General features: G+C 48.8%; 1 long non-coding RNA gene across 1 annotated transcript; it reads left to right on the plus strand.

Annotated features, from left to right (window-relative positions):
- The first annotated feature begins 9,902 nt into the window (after nt 1–9,902).
- LOC125913092 (uncharacterized) lies at nt 9,903–16,440 on the plus strand. Its single transcript, XR_007454923.1, has 2 exons — nt 9,903–10,118; nt 15,785–16,440. It is a non-coding gene; the product is annotated as an uncharacterized LOC125913092 (long non-coding RNA).
- Nucleotides 16,441–16,757: the final 317 nt, after the last annotated feature.

Genomic DNA, 16,757 nt, shown 5'->3' on the forward strand with positions numbered 1-16,757 from the left:
TTCCACTGGTGTTAATGATTAATAGGAAAGCGAACAAACAAACAAAAAAAAAAAACAAAGACAGGTGCTGGAACTTCACTCATTCTTTGATGACAGGAGTGACCTGGAGAAACTGGACAAGAGTCTTTTTTAATCTTCTCATTTCAGTGGAGTTGACACACAACGTTACATTAGTTTGAGGTGTACAACATAGGGATTCAACGAGTTTAAACATTACTCTGTGCTCACAAGTGTAGCTACCGTGTGCCCGCCCTACGCCATTACAATGCCGTTGACTGTACTCCTTATACTGTGCCTTTTGCTCCGGTGACACACTCCTTCCATAACTGAAAGCCCACTCTTCACACACGCCTTCACCCATGTCGACCACCCGCCCCCTGCCCCCGACGAGCCTTCCTCCTGGCCACCATCGGTGTATTCTCTGTGTGTATAGGTCTGGTTCTGATTTTTGTTTGCTTGCTTAGTCATTTGGGCTTTTTGAGATTTCATATTATTTTGTACTTTTTTTTTTTTAAGGTTTAAACTCTCAACAGAGTACCCAGCGGATATAACGAACGAAAAATGCTTAGTCATGCTGTGAAGTTTCCGAACATCAAGGATAAAAAGAAGATCCTAAAAACTTCTGGAAGAAAACGAAACAGGTATAAAAATAAGGATAGTATCAAGTAACATATGTAATCAACCGAACAGGTGCACGGAAAGGTACTCAACATCACTAACCATCGGGGAAATGCAAGTCAAAACCACCGAGAGATGTTACCTCACGCCTGTCAGAATGGCCGCCATTAAAATCCCAAGAGATCACGAACGCTGGAGAAGATGTGGAGAAAAGGGACCCTCATGCATTGCTGGTGCGAATATAAACAGGGCCGCACCAATGGGAAACAGTATGGAGGTTCCTCAAAAAATTAAAAATAGAACTACCCTATGATCCAGCAACTCCACTTCTGGGTGGATGTCCAAAGGCAATGAAAACAGGCTCTGGATGTGACACCTGCACTCCTGGGTTCACTGCAGCATTAGTCACAGTAGCCAAGACGTGCCAGCAACCTAAGTGTCCAGTGACGGGTGAATGGATAAAGAAAACGAGGTGTAAGTATACAACGGAACATGTTATATATACGGTGGGACATATTTAGCCATTAAAAAGAAAGAAGTTCTGCCCCTTAACAACATGGAAGGCACTGAGGGCATTATGCTGGGAGAAACAAGTCAGACAGAGGAAGACAAACACTGTATGATCTCTCTTGCAGGTGGAATCAAACAAACAAACGAACAAAAAACTGAGCTTGTAGATACAGAGAATGACCTGGCGATAGCCAGAGGCCAGGGGTCGGGGGTGAACAAAATGGTTGAAGTTGGTCAAAAAGTACCAACTTTCAGTTACGAGACAAGTAAGTCCTGGGGACACAACGTAGGGTATGGGGACTACAGTTTCCAATACTATGTCGTATATTTGAAAGTCCCTAAGAGAGTAAACCTTAAAAGTTTTCATCATAAGAAAAAAAAAAAAATGTCAAACAGTGTGAAGTGACAGTTGTTAATTAAACCATTATGGTAAACATTTGCTATTCAAAGATCTATAAGTCATCATGTTGTGTACCTAAAACTAATACAGTGCTATAAGTCAATTATAGCTCAATAAAACTGGAAAAAATAAACCTCAACAGATGTAAAAGAACTGAAATCACAAAGAGTGGATTCTCTGATCAAACAGATTCAAACTAGAAATCAGAAGAGAGCATAACGGGAGAATCTCCAAGGACTTAGGAACTAAGCCACACATTTCTAAATAACTCACGGGTCAAGAAGGAAGTCTCAAGAGAAATCAAAAATACACTGAAAATGAAAATATCACATATCAAAATTTCTGGGACACAGCAAATGCTGAGAGAGAGAGGGAAATCTACAGCACAAAATGCACACGTTAGAAACAAGGAAAAAATTCTCAAATTAATAATTGAAGCTCCCACCCCAAGCGCCTAAAAAACAAGACCCAAATACATCCCAGGCAAGGGAACACCAAAGGGCAGAAATCAATGCAATTGGAAAGAGGAAAACAATAGGGGGGAAAAAAATCAATGGAACAAAGAGCTAGTTCTTTGATGAGACTCATGAAATTGACCTTCCAGCAAGACTGACAAAGAGAAACCAGAAAGTATCAGGAATGACACAGGAGAACTGAACGGATAATGAGGGACTATTATGAACAACTGTATACTGTATACATAAATTGGACAACTTAAAGAAATTAAGTTCATTTAGGGATGCCTGGGGACTCAGTCGGTTGAGCATCTGACTTCGGCCCAGGTCATGATCTCGCAGTTCGTGGGTTTGAGCCCCACATCGGGCTCTGTGCTGACAGCTCAGAGCCTGGAGCCTGCTTCGGATTCTGTGTCTCCCTCTTTCTCCGCCCCTCCTTTGCTCGCACTCTGTCTCTCTCTCTGTCTCAAAAATAAATATTTTAAAAATTTTAAGAAATTAATTTCATTTAAAAACACAAATGACCATAACTCACCCAATATGAAGTAGATCACTTGAACAGCCCTGTGGCTATTTAGGAAACTGAATTCATAATACAAAAACTCCCAAAAAAGAAATCTTCAGGCCTAATTGGTTTCACTTAGGAGTTCTACCAAATATTTAAAGAAGAATGAAAACCAATGCTCAACAAGAAAAGGAAATAAAAAAGCATACAGATCAGAAAAGAATAAAACTGTCCCTATTTGCAGATTACATGATTATTTATATAGAAAATCCCAAGGAATCTGCCAAAAAAACTCTTAGAACTGCTGAGTTCATCAAAGTCACAAAATACAAGATCTACACACAAAATCGGCTATGTTTTCTTCCACTTGTAAGGAACACATGAACATCAAAGTTAAAAAAATCCAGTACCACTTAGAGTCATTCAAAAGATAAAAGATTTAGGTAAAACCCAACAAGCATGAATGTTCAGGGCTTTTATGTTGAAAACTACATGACACAGATAAATCAAAGAATGTCTAAATAAATCACGTTCATGATTCAAAGAGTGAAGCATGGCAGAAATGCCAATTCTCCCCAAATTGCTAATATAGGTTTAACACAATTCCTGTCAAAGTCCCAGCGAGACTTTTTTTTGTTTGTTTTTTTTGGTAGATACAAGATTATCCTAAAATTCTACAATGATTCTCAAATTATATGGAAAGGCAAAATAACTATAACAGCTAAACAATTTGGGGAAAAAAAGAATAAAGCTGAAAGAATTGGTCTACCTGATTTCGAGACTTATCGTACAGCCGTAATAATGAAGACTGTGTTGCCCTACAAAAAGCAGAAGACAGCACACAGATCAAGAGAACAGAACTGAGAATCCAGAAGCAGTCCCCGCTCACACAAATATGCCCATCGGCCTCTGATAAGATACAAAAGTAATTCGATGAAGGAAACAGCTTTTAAACAAATGACACTGAAGTGAATATTCCTAAGAGAAAAGAAGACCCTTGACTTAAGTCTCACACATTACTCAGAAACTAACTCAAAAATGGATCACGAACTTAAATAGAAAACATAAAACTTTTAGAAAAGAAAACACAGGAGAAACGCTTGGGGACCTAGGGCCAGACAGAGTTGCTAGACTTGTCACTAAAAACATGATCCATAAAAGAATAAACAGGTTTTCATCCCCCCCCCCCAAAAAAAAAGTTTCAATTGGGTGGTTTTGTTTTGTGAAAAAACCCTGTTAAAAGGACAAAAAGACAAGCCGCAGACTGGAAGAAAATATTTGCAAACACATACGTAACAAAGAACTACCCTCTAGAATATGTAAAGTGCCCTCAAAGCTCAGCAGTAAAAAACAAACATTGCAATTAGAATATGGGCAAAAGACAGCAGACATTTTGCCGAAGAGGATGTACAGATGGCAAATAACCACATGAAAGGACCGGCATCATTAGCCATCAGGGAAGTGCGAATTAAAACCACAATGGCTAACGTAAAAAATAGTGACCACACCAAATGCAGAGAAATCACTCTCTGGATCGTTCCTACGCTGGAAAACGCAAAATGGTAGAGCCGCTTTGGAAAACAGTTGGGCAGTTTCTTAAAAATAAAACAAAACTGGGTATACATCTCAATGATTGCACTCCCAAGAATTCATCCCAGAGGAACGAAAACTGTGTTCACACAAAAACCTGTGCAAAAGAGTCTGTCTATAGTAGCTTTATTCCATCACAGCCCCAAAGTAGAAACAACCTAGATGCCTTTCAATAGGTGAAGTGCTTACTGGGATGCACCGTGGAACACGACTTAGCAATAAAAAGGAACAAACTAGCAATACACACATGATAACCTGGAGGAACCTTGAGAGAACCTCACTGAGTGAAACAAGCCAGTCCCAAAAGGTTACATATACTATGTGATTCCATGTAGAACATTCTTGAAGTGACGAAATTACAGAGATGGAGAACAGATGATTACGGGTGAAGGAGGAGTGAGGAAAGTTGATGTGGCTGCCAAAGGGGTCTCCGTGGTGATGGAGATATCCCGTATCTTGACCGATTCAAGGTCAATATCCCGCTGTGCTATAGTTACCACTGGGGCAAACTAGGCAAAGGGTATTCAGGATCTCTGTAGTATTTTCTTACAACTACACATGAATCTACAATTAATCTCAAAATTAAAAGCTTAATTAAACAAACAAATACAAGAAAGTGACCACTATGGAAGTCAGGACAGTAGTTACTTTTGGAGGGAAACAAGGCAGCTTTAATTGGTGCTGGATGGCTGGGGCAAAGTTCCATTCTTGTCCTGGGTGGTGGTGGGAGTTTATATAATCCACATATGTGTGTGTGTGTGTGTGTGTGTGTGTACATGTATACACATATGCATAGAGCAGCCATTCTGTGTCCATCCAAGAGTCAGCAAATGTGGGGAAGAGTCCCTAGTCAGTCCGCAATCAGCATGTTCCATGCCCAAGAAATAAGCATTTGTCCTCAGCAACTAAGACTCTGTTACTGCAGCATAAAGAGCCCTTCCTGACTGATGGGCACAAGGGGGAGAGGACAGAGGTAAAAGTCATCTGGACTCCAAGACCTAGGCATGAGTTACAAACACTGAACTAGCAGCAAATGCCAGTGTGTCCCTAGGGAATGGTGGGAGGGACTATCTGATGAGGTCAAAAAGCAAACACTCTAGAGGCGCCTGGTTGAGCATCCAACTTCAGCTCAGGTCATGATCTCACGGTTCGTGGGTTCGAGCCCCATGTCGGGCTCTGTGCTGACAGCTCAGAGCCTGGAGCCCGTTTCAGATTCTGTGTCTCCCTCTCTCTGCCTCTCCCCTGCTCACACTCTGTCTCTCTCTCTCTCTCTCTCAAAAATAAAATAAACATTAAAAAAATTTTTAATAAAAAAAAAAGCGAACACTCTGACCATTTTCCCGCATGTACTCCAAGGCCCACACCTACTACAGACTCAGCTGTCTTTCCGTGGATCTCGCTTGCAGTTTCCACAGGACAGAAAAATTATCAGAATGTTCATGTTATAGACTGAATTGTGCCCCCTGCCCAAATTCGTATGTTGAAATCCTCACTCCCAGTACACCTGGGAATGCGACTGTATTTGGAGACAGGGCCTTTAAAGAGGCAGTTAAAGCCAAATGCCATAAGGGTGAGCCCTAATCCTGTAGGACGGGCGTGCTCACGAGGAGGAGGAGAGACACCAGGGATGGGAGCACAGAGGGGAGACCGCGTGATGCCACAGCGAGAAGGCGGCCACCTGCAAGCCGAGGGGAGAGGCCTCGGGAGAAACCAGCGCTACCGACAGCCTGATCTTGGCCTCCCAGCCCCCATTGCTGTGAGACCATAAATGGGCTGCTTAAGCCCCCCAGTCCGTGGTACTTGATCGCAGCCACGCGGCCCAGTGCAATCGAGAACAGAGGCTGCGCCCTGAAACGTCCCAGGATCGCGCCGGATCCTTCCAGCAGCGCCTCCCGCCATGAAGGCTTACCACGGGGCCCACCCCAGCCCGCACCTTCTACGGCTGCCCTCGCCCCTCTGAACACCCCCCACGTTAGCCGTCAGGAATCACACATGGCGTGCGGGGTTCCGTGTGCAAGTCCAGACAGGGGCAGAGCCAGAATCAGACCCTCACCATTCTGCGGCTTGTTACGCCCCAGCCTCCCCCAGCAGGGAAGGGGGGTGGCCCAGAGGCGGGCTGGGGTAAGAGCGGGATCAGGGCACCGCCCAACAGGGGTAAAACTAGACAGGGAGACTGGAGGCAGCACTGAGGACATCTGAAAACCCCGTTCTGGTGGGAACAAGACCCGGAATGCCAGCCGCAGCCCTTCTGCCAGTGGGGAATCACCTGTACGGGCTCCAACGGGTCGGCCTGCACCGTAGGGATGAGCGGCTCAGGCAGGGGGGCTGAGCAGCCGCAGAACGGCCCCCCTGCTCCCTCGTGTCCAGAGTCAGGGCAGCCCGATGTGCCTCCCGCCCAGCAGCCAGACTGCACGCAGGGTCTTTTAAAAAGACACACTTCCAGCAGAGCCCCCTCCTGGAGGGGGGGCCGCCCAGCTTGCTCTGACGAGCTTCAAGGGCCCCTCGGTCTACTAAGGTCTCCAGAGGTTAACCAGACCTCATCCAGGGCTGGGGGAGGGAGCGGGGGTCTCCCCTCTGTGATCACAGGAAGGACAGCGCATTCCTGGCCCCCTCCCCGGTTTCTTCTTCCACCCAGAAGGGGAGTCTCCCAATTCCACATCACAGTCCTAGTGGTCACCTGACCCTTCTCACTTGTCCAGTCACTGGGGAATGCACACCTTCACAAAGGGTGGGGACTTTTGCCTTTCAGAGGGTTGAATGCATCCCAAACACAAGAAATCTCTGTAATAAGCAAGCATGCTAAACGAGCCGAGCAGGATTTAAAAAACAAAAACAAAAACAGATTTAAAAAACAAAGACAAAGGGGCGCCTGGGTGGCTGGGTCCTTGGGTCCCTGGGCGTCCAACTTCCCCTCAGGTCATGATCTCATGGTTCCTGGGTTCAAACTCTGTGTGGGACTCTGTGCTGACAGCTCTGAGCCTGGAGCCTGCTTCAGATTCTGTGTACCCCGCCCCCCCGCCCCTCCCCCACTTGCAGTCTGCCTCTCTCTCTCTCTCAAAAAATAAACTTAAAAAAAAACTTTTTTAATAAAATAAAAAACAAAGACAAAAACAAAAAACCATGAAAGGCTGAAGAGAAATAAGGTGGCTGTCTGGTGTCTCCCCACTGCTCCCGGGCAAAAATGTCCCCGGCCCGAGGTTCAAACCCAGCTCCACCCGACATCCTATGGCCAGGCAGGGACTGCCCAGTCACAGGTGGGCCATGAGATGGCACTGACCTCGAGGTGGGGCTGGGACGGTGGAGAAGATCAGCATCATGACTGCCCATCACAGACTTGATCACCGGCATGCTTTTAGATTAAAAGGCAACCAAGCCTTCGCATGAGGCCAAGTCTGTTCCCTTGCATGTCCTATGCCACAGGTCCTAGCCCTGCCCTGGGGCCACACCTGGAGTTCGGTTATGGAAGAAATATCTTCAACACTGAGGGACAAGAACACCCATCCTTCCTGCACACAAACACAATCACAATCATTCTCCATGTTAAAAAGCTTCACGTCCTTCTAGAAGGTCCAGGACTCCCCCCAACGGTGGCTGCTCCTATGTGGACTGGGGGTTGACCCCGTCACTGGGGACCTACAGAGGGACGACGCTCCGAAGAGACGTACCACAGAACAGGCCTGGTGTCAGGAAGAGAGGACAGAGCCAAGGAACCGTAAGCAGCCCAGGCCCATCCCGCCGGCAGGAAGGGCAAAACCAGAGGCCTCTCCCAACCGCCAGCTCAGCACAGTGAAGCCAGGGACACTGCGTCTCAGCTGGCACATCCTGGAGAAGGGCCCCCAGAGCAAGAGGGAGAGAAGCCAGAAGAAAGCACGTGCATCTGGCCATGGCCATCCCGGGTTTGGCTCTTGGGTCGCAGGGACTGCACCTTCTGGCAGTCTCCCTTCCTTTTTCATATCCATCTGACTGGGGACTCTGCTCCCCAGCAGACACCTGTGAGAGGATGCTGAGCCTGGAGATTGTTTTTTTTAGTATCTCTGTATTTTGGGAGAGAGCCCAAGCAGGGGAGGAGCAGAGAGAGGAAGACAGAGGATCTGAAGTGGGCTCTGCGCTGACAGGCTGACAGCAATGAGCCCGATGCGGGGCTCGAACTCACGAACCACGAGATCACGACCTGAGCCGACGTCGGATGCATTACCCGACTGAGCCACCCGGTGCCCCTGAGCCTGGAGATTTCTACTAGACTTTTGGGAGCAGCAGTGGGTCTGCAGAGCACAGAGCTGGCACCAGATAAGCCCACCTGAAGACACCTTGCTGGGGAGGCTGTCCCCAGGAAGGGAAAAGAGCACCTGTGCGACTCCCCTGCATTTGAGCTCTCTCCCCACCTCTGTCCAGGTAGCTGTTCAGAGGAGACCAAGGGTACTTCGGCAAAAAGGTGATTTCCTCAAGACTGCAGAACCAAGCTGGAAACAGAGCCCAGGGCAGCTGGTTTTCACTCACCCCTGCCCTGTGCCAGGAGGACCCTGCTCTCAGATACTCTCAAAAGCCCTCCCCACCTCTCTCAGCAGGAGTCCTATAGCCTGCCCTGCTTTAGACAGGATGGGCATGGGGGCCTTGGGTGGCATCGGGCAAACCAAAGAGCCTTAGGAAGACAAGGAAGAGCCTTGAAGCTCATACATTTGCAGCAATTAGAGGATGTTCCATGGAGACTGGGGCACAGGACATCTTCCACTTAGACCTTCAAGAACAGACCAGTAGTCAGAACTAATCAACAAATTCAGTAAAGCCGCAGGATACCGAAGCAATATCCAAAAATCAATTATGTTTCTACATGCTATCAGAAAGAGAAATTAAGAAAACAATTTACAAGGGTATCAAAAAGGATAAAAGACCTAAGGAATAAATTTAATCAAGGAAGTGAGACACCTGTACGCTGAAAACTAGAAGATCCTGATGAAAAAAGCGAAGAGACAAATGCAAAGACGTACTGTGCTCGCAGATTGGAAGCACTGAACTCATGAAATGCGCACACTATCTGAAGACATCTAGATTCAATGCAATCCCCATCAAACTTCCAATGGCAGTTCTCACAGAAAAAGAATAATCCTAAAATTTGCATAGAACGACCCCAAACTGCCCCAGCCGTCTTGAGAAAGAAGAACAGGGCTAGAGACAGCATGCTTCCTGCTTTCAAACTCTAGCACGATGCCTTAGTAATCAAACAGTATGGTACTGGCATAAAAACAGACACATAGATCGAGGGCAGAGAATGCAGAGGCAAGAAATAAACCCTGAACCCACACGTATATGGTCAATTCAGTTACCACAAAGTTGCCGAGAATGCACAATGGGGGAAGGATGGCTTCTTCAATAAATGGTGTTGGGAAAACTCAACAGCCACGCGCACGAGAGTGAAACTGGGCCACACCGTCTTACACCATACGCTCATGAAACATCAAAAAATTAATCAAAAAAAAAAAAAAAAAAAAAGCAGGTCGCTTCATTCACCATTTGAGACTTCAGAGGAGTACAGCCTCTTTAAGGTGGTTTCCTCCTCCACAAATATTGAAACAATGATGGAGTTTTTACCTCCATGGGGTTTCCATTAGGCAGACACGTAGCCCGGCGGTTGGTACACAGTGCGTATTTAATAGCGATCATCAATTATTGCCTTTTAACATGGCCATTCTACTTCCATTCCGATAAAAACAAAATCATACTGTGGGCAAATACAAGGATGTCCATATGAAAATGGAGACTCCCAATGACAGCTATAATGTGAACCCTCCACCACCACTGTGACCATTAAGAGAAATGCACACGTAGCAATGCTCTTCAAGTGTCAAAGTTCAATATAAATGACATCATAATGAATACTGATAGTCCACACCCGGAGCTGGGCACTCTTCTAAGAGCCTTTGATGTAACAATCAACTTAATCTTCCCAGACACCTACAGGGAAGGTCTGCGATCATCCCCACTCTAAACATGAGGGAACTGAGGCAGGAGGAGGTTCAACAGCATCTCAAGGTCACACCAGCAGGTTGGTGGCATGGCCAGTTAGCTGACACTTATTTACGTTAAAACCTTGAGGATTAGGCCCTAAAGGGCCAATGCGTACCTGGGAATTTTAGATTCTATTTTTCTCAGGTTACTTCAATGTGTATTTTCTAAATAGCCAATTAAGATTTTGGTGTTTAAGGAATCACACCAGAATTGGCCCCGTGCCTCGGGTGTGGAGGCGGCACACACAGGTTAGATGCTCACAGGGAGCTGGACACGCCCCCAGGCTTACAAAGTCACAGGAGGGATGGATGGCCCAAGGGCAGCTGCCCCTCCTGGGGCCCCACGGTGAGCATTCACATGCTCGGGGTCCCTGCCTTCCCTCTGTTCCGGTCCTAGCGCGGCCAGTGTCACCTAATGGCACTTGGGTAAAATGAAGCAGATGGGAGCCATGTGTCAGCTGGCTTAGAAGGGCTCACCCAGCATGGCCCCGGGACAGGGCAGGGGGCCCACAGCCGTAGAAGCCCTTCCTTGCCCAAGAATGATGGCATTTGGCAACATCCTACCTGCCGACACCAAAACTGGTCCACTTGTTTGCCCCACTGTCAAAGGAATCACATCAGATGGCAGGAAAGACAAGATGGTTTAAAAAAAAAAAATCTTATGCATCAAGCAAAGGTCAGAGCCGCAACTCCAAGACGCGGGCAGGCATCAAAAGCCACCTGAACACTCTTTAGAGTCCTCAGGGCCACACTTGACATTGGTGACCTTCACGTCCACAGCGTGAGCTGTAACTGAGAGCAAGGGGAGAGCCACTGCACCAGCTGCTGGGCTGAGGGCCAGGCCTGGCTGACAAGTTCAGGGAGAACAGCTGGAACCGGGCAGGAGGCCCCACAAGAACACAGCTGAGGGCCTGAGGCCTCTGAATAGGGTTGCCAGATTTGGCAAATACAAATTCAGAATGCTCCATTACATCTCCACTTCAGACCAACAACAAATTTTTAGCGGAAGTATGGCCCATGCAATATTTGGTACGTATTTATAGTTTAAAAAAAAATCACTCATTTATCTGACATTTAAATGTAACCCCGTGTGCTGGGTCTTACCCGGCAGCGTTATCTCTGCAGCAGTGACATTTAGAATAAAAGCCGCCTCACTTCCCCCTCTGCAAAAATGGTCTGCATAGACAGACCCCTACACAGAAGCAGACCATGGTTGAGGATCGGGCCGAATGCTCCACCCAGGTTGGCAACCTCGAACCAGCCATTCTCACAAAGCTGCATTCAATCCCCAACTCATCAAGGCCTCCTCTAAGGTCACTTTGCCCGCAGGACGCCTTTCAAAGCATCCCACAGTGAATCCTGAGGGCCTACTGGGTGCTGGATGCCGTAGCCAACAAAGAAATAGAGGGATAAGGTCTGTCTGTTCCCCCTGGGCTGACATTCTAGAGAAGCTGAGAAACTAGAAAATCTCACGTAGTGAATAAAATCAACAAGACCAAATGACAGGTGACAAGGAGGCCACATTAGACCTCAGGAAAGGAGGCTGAGGGGACTACACCTAAGCTGAGAGTCATGTGATTTCTGGGTGGAAAGTTACTGGTTAGTGCAAAGGTCCTGTGGCAGAAGACAGAAGCAAAACCACAATCGGTATGGCTGGAACAGAGAGAGCAAGGAAAAAGATGGTGGTGTGTAAGGTGAGGCTGGAGTCAGTGGGTTTTCTAAACCAGAAAAAGGAGTTGGATTTTATCCTAAGTGCAGAGAAAATCCTTGGAGGGTTGTTTTGTTTTTTTTTTTTCATGTTTATTTTTAAGCATGAGAGTTCATGAGCAGGGGAGGGGGAGAGAGAGAGAGGGAGACACAGAATCTGAAGCAGGTTCCAGGCTCTGAGCTGTCAACACAGAGCCCGAAGGGTGGGGGGGGGGGGGGGGGGGGGGGGGGGGGGGGGAAGGTTGAACTCACAGACTGTAAGATCACGACCTGCGCCAAAGTCAGAGGCTTAATCGATTGAGCCACCCAGCCGCCCTAGTCCTTGGTGACTTTTTACAGGGACATAACCGATTCAGAGATGTACACACCGCCCAGAGAAACACACAGCATCACAGGCCAAGATCAGGGCTAGGAGGGCACAAACGAGGCAACTTCTGGGTGCAAAATGTAAGGACACCCTCACTCTTAGCTTTGTGCAAGCGCTGACTCTCAGTGGTCCCACAGCCCCCGCATGGAAGTCAGCTGGCCCAAAGTCACAGGACAGAGAGTGACCTTCCCCTGCCTCACCCTATCAGCAAACCTGCTCTTTCTCAGCCCCTGCTGCTGGAGGTGGAGGGCAGGCCAGAAGAGAGAAACTCACTTTGCGCTCCATCCGTCTCAGGCACAGGCCGCTTCCCCCTGGGCCGGGTGCTTCACCCCCCACCCGCCAGCCTCTTGGAAAGAAGGGGCAGATCCCGGGCCAGGCGGCCGTCTTGGAGCAGAGGCCTCCTCCTCCGGCTGAGCCACGGCCAGGCAAGGCTGTTGGGGGCGGTCTGAGGCGTCCAGGCTCCTAGCCTGGAGAACCCGCGCCCTCAGGACCCGACGGGTCAGGAGCCGGACACCCCACCGCCGACCCTGCCTCTCTGCCTTCATCTCACACCTGAGTGGGGGCTGGGGGGCCAAGCCACCCTCTTCGGGGCAGGGAGCTCGGGGACCTGCTCTACCCACCCCTCCCCCAAGCGGTCCGTGGCCTCCACGTTCCTCTTGACGCCCATTGGCATGAACATGGGAGGACCCCACCCGCTCCCGCCCAGGTGCCCAGGAGGTGGCCCGGCCTGTGTGCAAAAAGCAGTGCGCGCGCGCGACCCCTTACCCGCGGGGGGGGGGGGGGGGGTACGGCCAGCACCCACCCTGCACGGATTATGAGTCTCCCCACAGGTGCACACGGCTGATAAAGCTCGAGCGTTGAAAAAAGCAAAGCTTATAAATCACGGGCAGCAAGGGATGCAGGACGATTAACAGCAACATCGAACAATTATAATAACAACCTGGAGGAAATGTCGTGGGTGCGCTCGCGCGCTCTCAAACCGCCTCAGGGCCCTGTACTCACCCTGCCCCTGATGACGTAAGCGGGGAAACGCCTACGTGACGTGACGGCGCCCCCGGAGGCGCATGACGCCCGCGTGACGCAGCGGCAGGCTGCTCTGGACCTGGGACTTGACGTCAGACGTAGCACCCGCTTCCGGTGGCGGTTGCCGGGGCAACCGGGACGCGGCCAGCGTGGAGTCTGCGCCTCGGTGCGAGTGCTGACCTCAGGCGACCCCAGGAGGGATCGGAGGACGCTGTCATCCCCGCGCTGCCAGCTGCCGCAGCCGCAGGCCATGCGGGGCTCCCTGCTCCCCATCGCCGCCCCCAGCGCCTCGCTCCCGGTCTCTCCCCCAGGGGCGCAGGTTTAAGGATCTTCCAAGCACCTGGTGGGTGGGCGTCTCTGCAGCCCGCTCCCCAGTCCTGGCGGTGACTGGGCGCCAGGCACAGCCTGACGCTCAGAAAAAACACTGGAGAAGCCGGTTAATGCAAACCCCCTGATTCACTGGTCTGCCCGTTTGCAGACATGCTACGGCCTTTGCCCCGCGTTAAAGGTGGTGGACTGCGCAGAACTGTTGGCCAGGCAGGTGGCCCAGACCCCACCCCACCCCCCGCCCCGCCCCGCCCCCAGGGATTCTGATTCAGCAGATGTGAAATTGGAGGCCAAGAATCTCTCCTTGAACAATCAGTCAGGTGATCCCTGAGGCAGGTAAATTCACTTACCTTTAAGCAAACACATAGTATCTAGAAATCAGGAAGGTGGGCAGGGTGGTCATCCCCTTGTACAAACAAGGAACCAAGGCTAGGCCAGTGACGTGCTGGAGCGAGCAGAGTTGGGATTTCACCCATACCATATATATACACGTGTATACATATGTATACACGTGTATATACATATATACGTGTATATACGTGTATATACATATATACGTGTATATATATTTATATTTATATAATTATTGTCGAGTTAGCCAACATACAGTGTATATACACTGTACTCTTGGTTTCGGGGGTAGATTCTCGTGACTCATCGCTTACATACAACACCCAGTGCTCATCCCAGCAAGTGCCCTCCTCAATGCCCATCATCCATTTTCCCCTCTCCCCCACACCTCCCATCAACCCTGTTTGTTCTCTGTATTTAAGAGTCTCTTATGGGTTTGCCTCCCTCTCCATTTGAACCTATTTTTTTCCCTTTCCCTTCTGCCATGGTCTTCTGTTAAGTTTCTCAAGTTCCACATAGGAGTGAAAACACAGATCTGTCTCTCTAGGACTTATTTCACTCAGCAGAATACCCTCCAGTTCCATCCACGTTGTCACAAATGGCAAGATATCATTCTTTCTCATTGCCAAGTATACCATTGTATATATAAACCACATCTTTATCCATTCATCAGGTGATGGACATCTTCACCCATACTTTCAAACCTCTGCTTCTCTTATGGCCAGTCTGGGGCGGAGCAGAAGTCCAGTAGCTGACTGCTATGTTCTGGGGAGCTGGGGACTGACCCGTGTTGTACACAGTTTCTACCTGCAGGTGGCTTGAGAGCTGGAGAAACCAAAGGGTGACATGAGAGGCAGCAGCGAGAGGCAAGTAGGAAATACTGAACTTTGGGCCGGAAAGGGCTGAATCCAATCCCCAGTCTACATCTGCCAGCTGTGTGGCCCTGGGCAAATGGCTTAATGCGTCTGAGCCTGTTGCTTCACCTGTGAGATGGCTGTCGAAGTACCTGTCCTGCTGGGTTGCTGTGACAGGAGAGGGAATGTGTGGGGAATGGTTGGCACATGGTAATTCTCAGTAAACCCTAGAACAACAGCTGGAGTCAATGCTGCAGAGGTAAGTTGCCAGATAAGAGCCAGCGGACCTGTTAGATACGAGTTCCTATAAACAATGAGTGATTCCCTTTTCTCAGTGTTAAGTAAGTCCCAAATACTGCACGAGTACATCCAAACAAAGGGATATCTGGCCATAGAACGGAAGGAAGCGATGTATGCTGCAACCTGGGTAAGCCTTGAAAATACTATACGAAGAGAAAGCAGCTGGTCATAAAAGATCACATGCTGCGTGACCCCATTTCGGTGGAATGTCCAGGAGAGGTAAATCTACATGGATAGAAAGTAGATTTGTGGTTGCCTAGGGCTAGCGGCTTGGGGAGAGAGGGGGAGTGACTGCGACTGGATAGGAGGTTTCTCATTGGGGTGACTGAAAATGTTGTAAAACTGAATGCAGGGACAGCTGTACAACTCTGACGACTACTAAAAAGCACTGATTTGTACAATGATGTGGGTTAACTGTATGGTATGTGAATGTGAGCTCAATAAAGCTGCTCAAAGAATATATGTACGATCACAGAGGCCTTTCTAGCCTTAGTGAAATGGCTTAACTAACTAGCTGGCAGGTGGAAGAGGGTTTTGAAGGCAAGTGACCCTACTCACCAGGTAGGGTTTTCCACAGTGAGCTTCCTCGAAACCTCGGCTTTCTCTCACGGCTGGAAGGGGGCCTTCAAAGCCGCTTCATCCCACTCCCACCCTACACCCCGCAGAGATCGCCGAAATGGAAGACACAAAACACAGAAACCAAAACGATCACTCCCAGGCTTGTTCCTTACAATCGCGCTTCACACTTTTATTGTTACTTTTCTTCACATGGCAGATACAGAACCGTCCTCTTCCGTGATCCAAACCCACGCCCCAAAACCACCACTGACCAGCAAACACCACTCTTTAGAAGACCACCCCCGTTGTCGCGATCGGAACACTCGTGTAACCCTTTCCACTAGTCTGAGAGGGTGGAAAGCTGACCGGCACTTTTGCGCATGCAAAAACGAGTGGCCCCCAGCCCCCAGCGACATTTCCTGGAATTCACCATCGGCTGAAGGTGAACTTCCGAAGCTTTGGGTTCGTGAGCCTTCCTTGCTGCTGAAAGGGGAAACCTTCCAGAACGGAGAAGATGAGTGTTGACATTGATGGGACAAAATCGTATCGTGAGGATAAGGAACAGCCACAGCTTTCCATGCTTGTGAGGGTTAATTTTAGGAGTGGGCAAAAGGATTCCAGCTTATGGGAATTTACAACAAACAATGGTGTGTAGCTGGGTGGCAAATGGAAAACTGGGATGCAGGCCAGCCATCGGCACTTTTCTGTCCATGTGAGGATCTCGTGAGACCTTTCTCCCGGACCATGATCAGACCCTACACTGCAGCCAGTCGACTGAGTAATTAAATAACACAAGTTATAAAACTTTAAAAAGGGGGCATTTACAGTCAGGGACATAAATACGTGCTTTTAAAAGTGTCTACGTACATATTTACAGAGTTGCAAGATCAACCATAGTAGCCCTGGGGGAAAAAAAAAGTCCCTTTTTGTGTGTGACCACTCATGTTCTCCCAAGTTCTCTCCTTCCACTGTGGGTCTGATACATCACTACTGAAAACGGAGCTGAGAAAACAGCGCCAGAGTGGTCTCAGACATCCATGTCTGGGGTCTGCCCCAAAGGCACAAAACCCAAGACCCTCACTGAACTGGGTCCAAACTCCTAGCTCAGCTCACCCGTTTCTCCGAGACATGGGCTGTCCCTGCACAAAGCAGGGGCCAGCTCCATTGTTCCCTGGCAGGCGACTGGTGGC

The sequence above is a fragment of the Panthera uncia genome, assembly GCF_023721935.1.
Source record: "Panthera uncia isolate 11264 chromosome C1 unlocalized genomic scaffold, Puncia_PCG_1.0 HiC_scaffold_4, whole genome shotgun sequence".
NCBI classification, from domain to species: domain Eukaryota; kingdom Metazoa; phylum Chordata; class Mammalia; order Carnivora; family Felidae; genus Panthera; species Panthera uncia.